Raw genomic sequence first — 16,015 nt, 5'->3', positions numbered from 1 at the left:
TCAACCATGAGAGCAGGGGGCAGTTAGCCCAAGCCATCTGGCCTTGTGAACTACACCACGGTGCGACACTTTGTCAAATGCGCCGGCCACGTCGACAGCAAAGACTCGGGTAACGCCCCCAGCATAGGACGTCCGACTCCACTCATGCTGAAGTGAGAGGAGGAACTCAGTCATGCCCAGGTCGCGTCGGAACCCGAATTGCCGCCTGGAGAGGGCCTGATTGATTTCCAGGAAGTTAGTGATGCTGCGATTGATGATGGCCTCCATCACCTTAGAGAGTATAGAGAGGAGGGAAATCGGACAGTAGTTCTTCGGGGAATACTTGGAGCCTTTCTTGAAATAGGGACAACGTTTTTTGTATTTTGTATTATATTTAAGGATTTCCCAAAGGCTTTGGGCCTGTTGGGGGGATCTCCTGCAAGAAGAATGAAACGACAACTTTATTTAGAGGGCGCAGTTAATCGAGGATAGGCTAAGTAAATAGTTTGAGGAAAACAAAATCTGGTAATTAAGGAGTTGGGATACCGTCAGTGTAATGAATATATCGGCGAAAATGCTGATAGAGAGAATGCTTGAATTCGGGAAGGCTGGTTATAGAGGTAAGAGAAGGTGGTAGGCCATTCCAAAGCATTGCAGCTTTGTTGTAAAAGAGGGAAGAAAAACGCACACCGTGATAATTGATGTTTTAAGTTTGTTTGGTCTTCTTGGACTTGAAGACAGTGAAAGGTGAACATGTTGGAGGTGTTCTGGATATATACCGGCATGTATAAGTTTAAATAGAGTAACAAGAGCTGATACTTGTCTGCGAAAGTGCAAGCACTCTAAGTTTGCAATCACCCAGGATGCGGGTTGCACCCCGTCCAGGAAGCACTGGGTGAATAGCTTTGTCAGAGGGCTCACCAGTGATTGCGCTGACTTCCTGAGCACTTGCGCCGGAATTCCGTCAGGGCCAGTTGCTTAAAGACGCGTCAAGGTTCTTGAGAGCTCGCCGGATTGTGGCAGGGCGGAAGTGTACGGTCTTCAGCGTATTGCCTGTGCGTTGGCGAATAGGGGGCAGAGATGTGTCTGGCAGGTCATTGGCACCAAGGCTACATTTCTTTGCAAAGTAGCGACCGAGGAAGTTTCCTTTCTCGATGTTCGTGGCATGTTCCTTGCCAGCAGGGTCGACAAGAATCGGGATGAAGCTACTTCCGAAGGTTGCGATGGACTGCTTGATGGTTGATCACCACTGTTTGTCTCGGAGGCTGCCGGTCTGGAGTCGTGCACGGACTACTGTAAAACACGAAATTTTAGGTGCATTAAAATTTCGGTGCCAGGGACCTGCCAGGTTTCAGGTGTTATTTAGAATTACATGTAGGTGACCAGCGTTCCCTTTCACATACAGTACATACTCTCGTGCCATTTTAGGTGTAACTTAAATTTAGGTGCCTTGTTTCTCTACCGAAATCACACCGAAAGTCACACCGAAAGTTACTTCCTCCGCGTCATCGAAATTGTCGCAGTTTGACTTTTGATATAAAACGGGGTATTTACTCACCAGCACTCGTACCAGAGGCAAGGAATTGGACATAGGCGATAGTCATCAGTATAGGGTGACGGTAAAGTTCTATTTTCTGTTATTGGAAGCTGGAATTTTTGAACTAGACGCAATTTCTTCGCTGATGTCGCTGCGATGGTAATTTCGACTCGCGGAGATCAGTCAGGCGTTGCAGCCTGCACATTTCTCGTGCTTATGGCCATTCACTCAAGCCTCATCACTGTTTTACCTTAGCTGGGGTGAGAATGACTTCGTGGAACAAGTGGCAGCGCTTGGAGAAACATCGAGGGGTCAGAAAACTAAATGCCTGCAACAGCGATAAAATTTGTCGCTCTGGCTGAGGCACTCAGAACACGATTGTACCTGCAAGAGCCGTGTAGACTCTACACGTAGTGCTAGTGATGCATGCGCAGGTGCCGTACCATGGTATACCAGTGATGCTGAAAAGCAGGGCGCGCTGGACGCGATAGTACTCTTACCTGAGCTGCATGAGCTGTGACCAAACAGCAAAAATATGATGGGCATGCCACGGCTAAAAAAAGTTCATTTCAAGATCGAGGTGATTCCGCCGACGGTAATCAACCGACCTCGCAACGATCGTGTATTCTTACTAGGCTTCGTTTGTGGTGAAGTAGAAATCATCCAGAGCTAGCAAACGACAAGCATAGCAGCTCTTGTCCTGTGGAGAAAGTCAAAGCGTTTGAGATGAGGCGCGACCAACTTTCAACCTTCCTTGAAATATTTCGGAACGATATTTTTGCGTCCATTGACATCAGCGACGACGAGGACTTCATCTCTGCATGAAAAATTTCAGTCCAACTGTCCTGGAACGTTACTCTAGTCTTCAGACTATCATCCTGTGTAATAAGTTTTGAATGGCTTAGCTTATGGAGTTGTCAGTAACAAGTGACAAGTCACTAGTCAAACTGCGACAATTTCGATGACGCGGAGGAAGTACATGTTTTACAGTATTCCTAGATGGTGATTCTGGGCATCACGTAGGCAATCAGAAGACCGGTGGACAGCGAGAGTATAGTTAGCTTGACATTGGGGCGAGTCTGGTCGTATTTTGAGGGACTTCCAGGCACTCTGTTTCGCCTTCACGGCCCTGCTGCAAGCTGTCGTCCACAAAGCGGGATCAGAGGGCAGAGTACAGAGGAGGTGGGATGGGATAAACTGGTTCATTGAATCAATGATGGCAGAGGTAATATTGGTGCAGCTGCTGTTTGCATCCTCAGACATGAGTGCATCCCAGTCCACACTCCTAAGGTGGTGGTTTAGTATGTCCCAGTCAGCGCGGCCATATTGCTAGACTGTTCTGGCCGTCTTGGGCTCTCGAAATAGTTCTGTCTTTAATTCTGCCAAGATGGTGGCGTGGTCAGATCTACCAATTGGGGGCCGAGCCGGACCGTCAGGTTGCCCAGGTCACTCATGATGAGGTCGAGGAGGGCATTTCCACGAGTTGGCTCCGCCACATGCTGCTGGAGGTGATGTAGTGCGCAGAGGTCCTCCAGTTTCTCCCCAGCTGAAGTCGTTCTACTGCTGCCCAGCTAGGCAGTGTGGTGCGTGTTGAAATCGCCAGCGATGATGAGGTGTCACCCGGGCAACGTCAATGGTTTGGTCCAAGTATTCTACCATACTGATGTCGTTGCCAGGAAGAGACCCTGGGCGGTAGGCAGCACACAAGACCACTTTGCGACCAGGTCTTATGCGGATAGAAGGCCATACGACTTCTTGGTTAAGTGTTGGAACTGCCTCCAGTTCTTGGAAAGCTAGGTGGGATTTCACCCACACAGCCACACCTCCACCCTGTGGTGTTCGATCTCGTCTTAGTGGAGGGGAATACCCAGGAAGAGTCACTTAGGATTGCGTCATCTTATCCAGGGTCAGCTTGTGTTCTGTGACTGCAGCGATATCTGCATCAGATGCCAGAAGGGTATGCTGAAATTCGCCAAACTTTGAACGGATGCCAAAGGCATTCGTAACCAGCAATTTTAAAGTCTTACTGGTCATTGCTCAGGAGAGGGTCGGCAGGTGGGAGACTATCATCGTTCTGAGGAGGAGGGTCGGACTTGGTGATATCATCAGTTTTGGCAGGTTGGCTGGAATTATCATGACGTGCTCCACTGCTTTCCTTGAAACGCCATTGCCTGGCATAAAGTGGCCGGGGCCAGAGGTTTTCAGCGGTAATTGTAGGGATTGTTGCAGCGTCAACTGTCAGTCTCGCTGAGATGGCGCCGGTTGCTGATACGTGCATACTGCAATCGTGCATATCCGCAGATGTTCCAACCGCAGCTACTCTGTGTTACACAAACTCCCCGAGGCGTTCCTCGGTGCATTGGTCGCCTAGGTTGCCAACATCCAGCACAGCTTTCTTTGCCCTGGGAGGCTCCGACGAAAGCATCTTCCAGCTGTCATGTGCGATCACCTGGAGCACGCACTGCTTCTTGCTACGCTTTGAGTTCTGGACTGGTTGGAGACTGTCTTCATCTCCACAGGTTGCATCTTGGTCGCTGCCATCCCCTTCATACTCGTCACTGCTACGGGAGATGTTGCAGGGGGAACCTTGCCTCTAGTACTAGGGACCAGAGTCAAACCAGACAATGATGCCTCTCTAAAAAGTAAAGCCCTACTTGTAAACTATTCAATGAATCACACAACCCAGAGATTTTTTCATTGATGTATATCTGAGGTCAAAATTTATCACAAACAGGTCATCAACCCCCAACTTGCACCATGAAACTTTGTGTCTGTCACATAATTATAATGCTATTAATGGTAGAGTGTATGTGAGGCCTCATTGTCTTGAACAGACGACGAGGGAGAATAGATGAGCACCCCCTCACTGTATCTGTGAAACAGCCGGGTGACCCCAACGAATGAGGAGTGATCACAGAGTTAACACCGTGAGGCTTGCGGGCAAATTGCCTGCAACTCAGAATTTCACACTCTCAGAGACCATCAGTTTCCTAAATTATAGATTAAGGTTTTCTCTCACTATCGCATCATAGGTATATAATCTCTACAATATTCAGCGCTCAAACGGGGCTAGTCATCTCCAGTCTTCTGACTTCGAGTATAATCAACGGTAAACGAAACTCGAAAGTGTATCCGTCAGATGACTGTGTCGGCAAGGTGACATTATTTTGAGTATTGTACAATATAGCCATTTGGGAAATGTTTATGCCCAGGTCGTTTTTACAGTACAATACGGAGCACTTTCCAAATAAATCGCAAACACCGATTGAAACTGGTTCCACTATCCGGTACATTGTATATCGTCGTTTGTTTGTGGGAAATTATTACTTACAGTCATCATACGGTACATTTACTTCGTATCCAAGCAGATTCTTGAACAGGCTTGCCAAATCACTCAATCATCAATCAATGCAGAACTACCGGACATGTTCATTGATTTATTTCTGCACAACGTCCACTCTGACAACGGACATGTATATTGTGCACCTTTCCGCATGCGTACACGAATTGCGTTACAGTACCCAGTATGATGGCTTCTTGGTTCCTAAACTTTGCTGAAGCAACGCTGGCAGCCAATGTTGCAAGGCGCATAGGAAAGGAAGGAAATATCTCTGCTTTCAACGCGAGATACTGGCTAGTCAAAAGGCATGCTTCATCCACTGTACTGGCCGTTTTGCACATCCTCTGCATGACACAGGCCGGGCAGGCCAAAACATTGCCGAACTAGTCTAAAGAAAGGGTCCCAGTGTAGGGTTAGGCGTGAGTTTTCGGAACGCTTGTTGCCTAGTAACCAACCCGCACAGGCTACATGCTACACGTACAATACAAACATATTGTACGTTTCCATGGCGACCAGCAAGACCACGTCAGTGGAGTACCTCCAGAGTCACGTACAGTGACACCTTTCTAAGACGACCTCTCAAGGGACCTTCAAAACGTGGTCTCTGTTACCAGGTGGTCTTCTTATCCGGGGCCATGTGACTGGAAATGCGCACTGGAAATAGCATCCCATTGGTCCTGATTTTAGTGGTCTTTTAGGACAGATGGTCGCCTTATCCGAGTGGTCGCCTTGAGAGGTTTCACTAGTAGAACACTGCTTCTCCGGGGCACCTAAGTTCTTATTGTACTCAATAGTGTCTTTTTCATACTCCTCCTTGCTGTCCAGTTTTCCCTTTCCAGATGGGTAGGGCGATGGAGGGAAGACAACGGACAAAACTGTTTCGTCCTTTGTGGACTCATCAGCGCAGCACAGAGGAAATGAGGCCGAACTTGATAGTAATGAAAAATAAAAATTAAGAGGTGCAACATAGTCGACTTCCAGCGGTCACAGGTCCCATTCCCAAGGTAACTTGACAGGAAAGTCTTCTCACATTTTAGCCATCATGTCTGACGTGATTGGCCTGATTAGAGTGGTCCCCGTGATAGGTTTGTCTATGCACGCACTTCCAAATATGGGAAGGGAGTAGTCACGCACATCACGCAAGTCACAGGGCACCACGCATCTTCACTGTAACTATAATAATTATATGTTTTTTCGTATTTTTCTACAAAATCCACATATCTCCAGACACTGGGGTGAATAATTTAGTGTGGTGATGGGGCCTAACCGTTATTAAGCTGAGCCTTCCAGAGGTCTCGGCTTCATAGCTTCAAGTAGTAGGGTAATATCCATACCCTATAGGCAATCATCAGACAACTGATGATTCCAGGACATAATTTTGTTTAGAGCTTCAGGGACGACACTTCCAAGGAATAGAGTGCAAACGAACGAGTAGAGCGAACGCGAGACAACAGGCTAAGAAAATCAGTCACCATACATCCAGGTGGCAAAAAGCAGCCGTATCAGTACCAGCGTTTACAAGAATCCCAAGACTATAAGATGCTAACTTACAGTACGGGAGAGGAGAACGACAGGGCAAGTATCTGATCAAAATGTAAACAAGGACTAATGTATAGAAAAGAAAAAGGACCAAGACACTAATGTTATCGCATGAGCTGATTGTTTAGTAACTGGTGGTGTTAGTGGAGATTGTAGCGTAACTTGTAGTTCCTTGGTCCTTTCTCTTTTCAATTTTTTTGGTATCTTTATCATTTAACTTTCTTGCAGACAGGAAGCTAAAAAAGGCTAATCAGGTAAAGAAACCCACAGATCCCCAGCTATTCTTCAACATCATCATCAAAAGGACTCCGCAATTCATGAACCTTTTTTCGGGTATGCTCTTCAAATGAATTACAAGCAACCAGAACCAATTAAACATAGGGAAAAGTAGCATCACAAGAGTGGTAACCATCACCACTAGGTGATACATGTAGCGAAGAATTAATGCACAAGGGGAGGTAAGAAAACAGGGGAAAAGCTGGAAAAAGAAGGTGAGAAGTGAGACAAGAGGAACAAAACACACGCACTGTGTAAAGATAACTTTACTTTTAGAAGGATTTCAACCTGAGGCCAGGACCATGGGCTGATCTTCTAATGCATGGTGAACCTAAGCAGGTAAAATGCAGTCTAGCGACATAGAAGTAAATACACTCGTCACATGTATGTGTACAATCATGTATTGGATTGGATTGGTTTATTTAACGTCGAATAACAAACAGGCAGTGTTGCCTTATTACATGAGATCGACTAAAGACAAACAGGCACACAAATGTAAGGAAAAGATTAAAAATAAAAAATATATAATAAGAAAAAAGAGTAGGATTTAAGACAGCAGCTAGCTAGCAGAGGAAAGATTGCATAATTATTTGATCAGTGAGCAACGTAAGTCGGTGAATTTTTCAGGTGGGGTAAGAGAGCGGTCCGGAATTGACCTGGTTTCTTCAGTGATCGTATAGATGCAGGCAACTTATTCCAGAGAGCGGGACATTGATATGAAGGGCTGCGTGTGGCAGCGGCAGATATGATCCTCGGGAAAAGAAGCAGGGGAACATCTGTGCTCCTCGTTCGACGGGTGTGTGACAGAGGTGTGACAAGGTCATGAAGAAGCACACTACAGTTATTATGAATTACACGAAAGGTTAGCAGGAGGAGTTTGCGGCAATACATTGATTGCAGGGGTTGAATGCTGAGGCGTTCAAAAAGAGGGGCAGTTGGAGACAGGAACGGAGCAGAGCAGACAAAACGCACAGCTCGCTTGAGAAGTTTCTCAAGACGATCACGTTGTGCAGAGGAAAGGGAAGAGGAAAAGCTGTTGCATGCGTATTGGAATGTGGGTAAAATTATACATCTCAAGTAGGTTGAGCGGCATGGCATTGGGAGGCACTGCCTGTGGCGGAAGAGAATGGCAATCTTTGAGGACACTGTCTTGGCTATATGGTCAACCATTGTGTTCCATTTCAGGTCGTCATCGATGTGCAAGCCCAGGTACTTGGCGCTTGTCACTTGCTGGAGGAGTGTAGCTGCACAGTGCACATTCAATGTCTTGTCGTCATGACGATTGGCAGGAATAAACAATATTTGTGTTTTTCGACTATTCAGGATTAGGTTGCGCTCACCAAGCCAGTTGCTGAGATGGGTGATGGCTGAAGACAGGTTGTGTGACAGCACTACCTTGTCCTTCCTGCTATCGTGTAGCATGATGTCGTCCGCGAATTGGGTTACCTGGACGGCAAACTGATCCACTTCACTGGCCACATCCCTGACATATATGACAAACAATAGTGGTCCCAGTACAGACCCTTGGGGAACCCCACTTGAGCACGTGAAAGATGAGCTACTATCGCCGCTGATGACGACTTGTTGTTGACGATTTGAGAGGTAGTCGCTTAACCAGTTCAGGGCTGTGCCGGAGATTCCAAGCTGGAATAGGTCTTCGACAAGTGTCTGATGCTGGACCTTGTCAAAGGCCTTTGACATGTCCAGGAAAGCAGCGCCAGTTGACAGCCCGTCATCTCGGGCTCTTAGGAATTTGTCTGTAACCATTGTGAGAGCATCCTCTGTAGAGTGCTGGCGTCTGAAGCCAAATTGACAGGAAGGGTAAAGATTATGTTCAGCCAGGTATTGACTGAGTTGCTCATGGACGATACGCTCAAGCAGCTTGGAGACTATAGGGAGCAAAGAGACAGGTCTATAGTTGGTGGGTTGACTGGGGTCACCACCTTTGTAGACGGGAGTGATGTTGGCGATTTTCATGTTCGGTGGCAGCTGGCCTTCGGACAATGATTTGTTGAAGATGAGCATCAGTGAGGGTGCAAGAAGGTCAGCGCATGATTTAAGAATCGTTCCGGGCAAGCCATCACTGCCAGTAGCTTTTGTCATGGCTATTGACGATAGGAGCTTACGCACACGGGCAATGGTAACAGGCTTAAAGATTGAAAGGCTGTTCGGAGACATGGGTCCTTGAGGTAGAGTCAAGGCTGGGGGACGTTGAGGATCATTGACAATGCCTGCAAACACATTACCAATGTATGTATAATGCTTTGCAGGAAAGTGTATGCAGTATAAAATGAGGGCGAAGCTGTGCAAGAATTTCTAAAAGGCCATCTTTTGAAGTGAGTGTGGATAGAAAGCAGGGGCACAATATGCAGATTTTCTGTAAGGAAAATGATGATGGAAATTTCCCATGCGAGTTGAAATCGAGCCTGTTCAATTTGTCTTTATGATGAGAATTACATGTACGAGGTTATGTCAAAAAAGGGATGCAATAATGAGGTTGGATGCATTGCATTTCCATGTATGACAACAGCCAGTAGTGAATTGACAGTTTGATACCTAGATAAAACCAATAAAACCCAAGAAAGTGCTCAAAATGGAGACGTCGGTAACAATGATGGCGACAACGAAGACGACGGCAACAACAAAGACGATGACGTCGCCGCTGCCAATACTGACAGCACCAAAAACGACAACAAAAACAACAACAACGACAACGACAACAACAACAGCAGCAGCAGCAGCAGCAACAGCAGTAGCAGCAGCAGAAGCAGCAGCAACAACAACAACAACAACAACAACAACAACAACAACAACCACAACAACAACCACAACAACAACCACAACAACAACAACAACAACAACAACAACAACAACAACAACAACAACAACAACAACAACAACAACAACAACAACAACAACAACAGCAACAGCAACAGCAACAGCAACAGCAACAGCAACAGCAACAGCAACAGCAACAGCAACAGCAACAGCAACAACAACAACAACAACAACAACAACAACAACAACAACAACAACAACAACAACAACAACAACAACAACAACAACAACAACAACAACAACAACAACAACAACAACAACAACAACAACAACAACACCAACACCAACACCAACACCAACACCAACACCAACAACAACAACAACAACAACAACAACAACAACAACAACAACAACAACAACAACAACAACAACAACAACAACAACAACAACAACAACAACACACAACAAAAGTTGAGTAGGAGTAGGAAGCAGATTTTGGCGCTCCCAGTTTTTCCCTAGATTTCTGCGGATTGAGGCTTACCCGGGGTACCAGACCCCAACCATGGAGCGCAACATTAGTACTGCTGCCCGAAATGGCGAGCCACGATGGAAATCACTTACCCGTGAAGACATGAAGGCCAACACCGTAGTTTTCACCAGTCACGCCGGTATCAAGACAGTGGATGTAGCCGAGGCCCTTGTTACCCAAGGGTACACGGACGTCGCCTCCGTCCAGATCACCAATTCCAACCTCACAAAGGTAACGTTATTATCTGCTACGCAGACTGACGCACTGCTGGGGCACGGGTTTTTTATCGGCGACAGCCATTTCTCTGTACGCCCTGCATTCACCAAACAACTACAACTCCATATCTTTGATGTCCCGATCTGGATCGAGAATACCGTTATCTGCAGTGCTTTGGCTGCATTTGGCCAGATCCAGGGAGACATCCGCCATGGTCAAATTCAAACCCCGTCGGGGATTACTGTAGGGACAGGTATGCGATTCGCCACCATAGAGCTGAAGGAGGGATGTCGGCAAGTTCCGTCATTTGTCCGCACAGCCGACCAGCACCAGTTTCGTGTCCGTCACGAGGACCAGAGGGCCACCTGCAGGATCTGCATGGGGGAGCACTTTGCTCGATCGTGTCCGAGCAAGCGGCCCACGAACAAACCACCCACAAATACACAGAGCACCAATTCGGCTGCACTCCCTGGATCACAACTGAGCTCGGGTACAAGTGCGCCCGATGCAGGAGGTAGTGAGGCTGTTGTGAGTGCTAGTTCAGGTAGTAGCTGTACAAACACGGACCCCAGCGCGGAGCCCGAGAGCTCAAATCAATCCACCAGCTCAGCACGCACGCGCACAGAGCCCAAGGGTTCACACTCGTACGCCAGCGCAGCTCAACAGGGAGCCCGCGCACAGTTCAACTGTACGCACGGGGCGGCCGAACAGGTGAGCACTGCACCCGACGGATCCCCTGCTGGTACTAGTACTAGTAGCAAGGATGCAACACAGAAAACCGCTGAAATGAACAGTGCCAGTGTGTCTGAGAACACAACCAGCGACGGGGAATCCAAGGAAATACAGAGCAATACTCCATCCTCTGTCGACCAAACTGAGGTAGCTGAGAGTTCCAGCTTGCAGGTAATCGCTCCCAGTACACCCCCAATGTCCGGCACCCCTCCGCCTACAGGCACTGGGGCAGGCCACGACGACGGGGCCACCACGGTTGCCTCTGACGATGCGGATTGGATACCCAGCGGTCCTCGTCGTCGCCGACACAGCCACGGCCATTCGACCATGGAGGAGAAAGCCAAGGCCGATGGGACATGGCCCTCCCCTCAGAGGAAACACCCAAAATACTGAGTCCAGATAAGTTTCAACAACTAGCCAAAAGACAAAAACATTTAAAAAAAAAATAAAAAAAAATAAAATTCCCCCCAAAAAAAACAATACCAATGTCAGTGAATTTGAACTTTCTCAGCACCAATGTGCGTTGCATATTCAACAAAATGGACGAGTTACTTACCTTTACCCGTTCGTGCTCTGAATCTCAGAACGAACTATCAGTCATTGCAGTCCAGGAAACCTGGGCTGACACATCAGACCCTGACAGTCTCTATGCAATCCCAGGCTACAAGCTGATCAGAGCTGACAGACAGGACTATGGTGGTGGTGTTGCCTTGTACATAGCGGAACGTTTCAACACAAGGGTACTGACAATACCAATGACAGCAGCAGAATGCATATGGACGAGAATATCCACCGGTAACCTTTCCCTCGTTGTTGCAAACATTTACCGACCACCCCGTAGCGATGGCACCCTCTTCTGTGCGGAACTGGAAAGAAGCATCAAAACCGCTAGAGCCGAAGGTGACGACCTCCTACTACTTGGAGACTTCAATGCCAAGAACAGTGCGTGGCTCACCACAGACAGAACAGATCGCCTTGGGGACGACATACAAACTCTGCTACACACATACGGCCTCACACAACATGTCAGATTCCCTACTTACATCCACCGACAAACACCTCTCTCATGTCTAGACCTTGTTATCTCCTCACTCCACACCAATGATATTCATATCCAATCACTTCCACCGTTTGGCGCATCCGATCACACTACTATCAGTGGCCACATCGATAATCAACTGCCCCCCATAATTAACAACTCCCCTCCACGATCCAGAAGCACCACATTCTGGTCATGGACAGACAGCACTATCCACCTTCTTCGAGAAGCCCTTTCACGCACAAATCTCAACCACCATCCAAACCAACACGACCCATGCCCAGTTGACACCTTCTGGCGATCCTGGCGTGACAATGTCATGAGCATCGCCCAAGAACACTGCCAAGTTACTCGCACTCACCCCCCTTGGGACAGGAAGAACGTGCCAGCACGACCATGGATATCAAAGGGCCTCTTGAAAGAGATCAAGGATAAGCACAGAAAACACAGAATATACCTTCACTCACGCTCGCCTGACGACTGGAACACGTTCACTGCCCAAAGAAACCGTGTCACCACCCTCCTGCGTCGTGCTAAATCGGATTTCGTAAACAACTCAACAGCCTCCTCTACTTCCCTACACCGCCTCATGAAGCACCTAACTACAGCTACAAAACAACGCATACCCGAACTCGTCAGCCAAGCAACTCCTGCAACGACACCAGCACAAAAAGCCGCTGCCCTCAACGAATTCTTCATTTCACAGAGCAAGCTGTCCGTGGCCAATGCGGATGAGCAAACTCCAGCCATCAACACCACCCCTGACATCCTCAGTCCCCTTCAAGAAATCTCGACTTCCCAAGCTGAGGTCGAAAAACTCCTCCGAGGAGTTGATACCAACAAAAGCCCCGGGTTTGACTCTATTCCAAACCGCCTCCTCAAAGAAGCGGCTAAGGAACTTGCACCGTCGTTATCGTCCCTCTTTAATCTATCGTTCCAAACCGGAGAAATCCCACAGGAGTGGAAAGATGCCACCATTACTCCAGTACCCAAGCCGGGTGACCCAACCCAACCAACAAATTATAGACCCATCTCTCTCTTGAGCACTACATCAAAAATCCAAGAAAAAATTGCACATCAACTCCTCTACAAGCACATCACACCCCACCTGCCCAACCAGCAGTCCGGATTCCGCGAGAAAGACGGCACTGAGCAGCAGCTCGCCCGTCTCGTCCATACCCTCTCCACTGCGAGAGACGACGGGAAACACGTCAATGCCTGCTTTTCCGATCTAAGCAAGGCCTTCGATCGTGTGTGGCATGCAGGCCTTCTAGCAAAACTCTCCCACTATGGTGTCCAGGGCAACGCCCTGGAGTGGTTCCGACGGTACCTGTTGGGGCGTCGGCAAAGGGTCCAGGTGGATGGCGACCTATCGCCTTTCCTCGAGATCCCTGCCGGCGTCCCTCAGGGATCTGTTCTTGGGCCGCTTCTATTCCTCGTCTACACCATAGACCTTCCACATGCATGTGAGAATCCCGGCACCACCTGTAGCCAGTTTGCAGATGACACCGCTCTGATTTCCATAGCGAGAACTCTTCAAGACTGCACCCGAAACCTACAACAGAGTGTCACAGCAGCTGGAGACTGGCTTCAAAGATGGCACCTGCTGGTTAACACAAAGAAAACAGTCATCCTCCCGTTCTACCACAATAACCGCCCCCCTGAACAGCTACCCCAGATCACCCTCAGGAATAGTCCGCTTACCGTAGCACAAAAACACAAACACCTCGGAATAATCTTTCAGCATGACCTCCGTTGGACGGAGCATGTTGAATACATAGTCAAAAAATCACTCAAGTCTTTCAATATTCTTTTTAGACTAAGGTCTACACTCACCAGTGATTCTTTATCTCACATCTATCAGACATACATACTACCTATATTCTCATATGCGAGCACTGCTCTCACACCGTTGTCCCACACTTCCCTTGACAGGCTAGAACGACTCCAGCGGAAAGCCGCCAGAATATGTCTCCACCTTCCCCTTTACACACACTTAGAACACTCCCACCTTTTGCATCGCATCAAATGGCCAACATTATTTTCACGTTTTAAAGTTAAACATATACTCTTCGCGCATTCTCTGCGCCACAATTATGCCCCACCACATATACTCTCGCTGCATACTGCTAGCAACGTGCAACCTTCGTATAATTTACGTCGCTCTCGTACTTGGCACTTGCCAACTCCGCGGACTGACCGCTGTCTCCATTCTCCCCTGTACAAGGCCCTTCATTACTTTAATTGCCTGCCCACCCAGCTTCGCGAAAACCCTTCTCGTACTCCCTTCAAATCCGAGATATCCCTGCTGTTGCACAACTCTGTATGCTCGTGTAGCGACCACCCCTGCCCGTACACTTAAGTACGCAACTCTGTATGCTCGTGTGGCGACCACCCCTGCCCGTACACTTAAGTAGTCATTAACCCCTAGGCCCTGCCCACCCAATTCTTCCTCACTCTTTCTCCTTTCTTACACTATTATCTCTTATTGGCCACTGGCTATCGTGAGAATAAAGATTTGAAACAACAACAACAACAACAACAACAACAACAACAACAACAACAACAACAACAACAACAACAACAACAACAACAACAACAACAACAACAACAACAACAACAACAACAACAACAACAACAACAACAACAACAACAACAACAACAACAACAACAACAACAACAACAACAACAACAACAACAACAACAACAACAACAACAACAACAACAACAACAACAACAACAACAACAACAACAACAACAACAACAACAACAACAACAACAACAACAACAACAACAACAACAACAACAACAACAACAACAACAACAACAACAACAACAACAACAACAACAACAACAACAACAACAACAACAACAACAACAACAACAACAACAACAACAACAACAACAACAACAACAACAACAACAACAACAACAACAACAACAACAACAACAACAACAACAACAACAACAACAACAACAACAACAACAACGTCAACATAAGGGACAACAGCTGAATACCAACATGTTCTAGTATCGCGTATTAACATAAGTCCCGGATCAATAGGTCGTCAAAGAATGACGCAAGATGTTTGTGAGGAATGGTCACTTCCTCTGCTATGCGCATCCCTGATTTGCTCGATCATTAGTGGCTCCCTCATGTTGCGAGCCATGACGTCAAGTGTAGACTCTGTCAGCTCCACTTCTGTCTCGCTGTTCCGGGAATTCTGCCTTCTGCGCCACCATACTGCTAACGACAGGTCCTTGAGCAGACCATAACCACCGTGCCTGGAACAGCATTGTTTGGCTAAGCATGCCACGAGCAGGAGAGCATTCATGGAACCCAGTAAGGTCAATGCCGCGGTGTGCATTGCACGGTGCCGGCCTTCGTCCTCGTCGAAAGCGTGTGACTCGAGGCTTGCAATAAGCGAAAGGCCGAAGAGAAACATGCTCTCCCAAGTGTTGGCCGATACTCCGGCGAGGTTGTGGCTCCGAAAGGGCCTGGATCACCAAACATAGAACACACAATAGGATTTCCGTTGTTTGAAAGTTGAAACATCCAATAAGAAAAACTGAACTTGCACACCGTACATTCCCTTGCCTCGATATGGAGAGCCTCTTTTCCGACAAAATAAGCATTATGGATATAAATTGAAACTAAAATTGGTACAAATATGCAATCCCAGTAAGACAATAATGAAAAATACTGAACGCGAAAGCCATGGTAATCTGTGATTGCAACTAAGCTGAGAGTATCAGTATGTTACTGGTACCGTTTTAACCCTTTTACGGTCTCACATTTGAAAATCGATCACCGGTGATCGATTTTTCAAACTATCGTAACTCAGTCAATTTTTGAGCAAATTCGAACATCTAAATATCTGGGTTAAAGAGAAAGCTCCAGGCTATCCGTAGGAACAATCGCCGAAGCGATAGAGTGAACGGCTGCGATGCTACGAAGCTCGCGATCTGCGTCACGGCTCATTTACGATTTGAGTGGGCGAGCTGGGTCTTGAGGACGGGTTTTTCCCTTTGCAGCTACCTGTCGCCATA

Source organism: Sycon ciliatum, chromosome 3 (genome assembly GCF_964019385.1).
Source record: "Sycon ciliatum chromosome 3, ocSycCili1.1, whole genome shotgun sequence".
NCBI classification, from domain to species: Eukaryota; Metazoa; Porifera; class Calcarea; order Leucosolenida; family Sycettidae; genus Sycon; species Sycon ciliatum.
Note: the sequence above shows the minus strand (reverse complement) of the source record.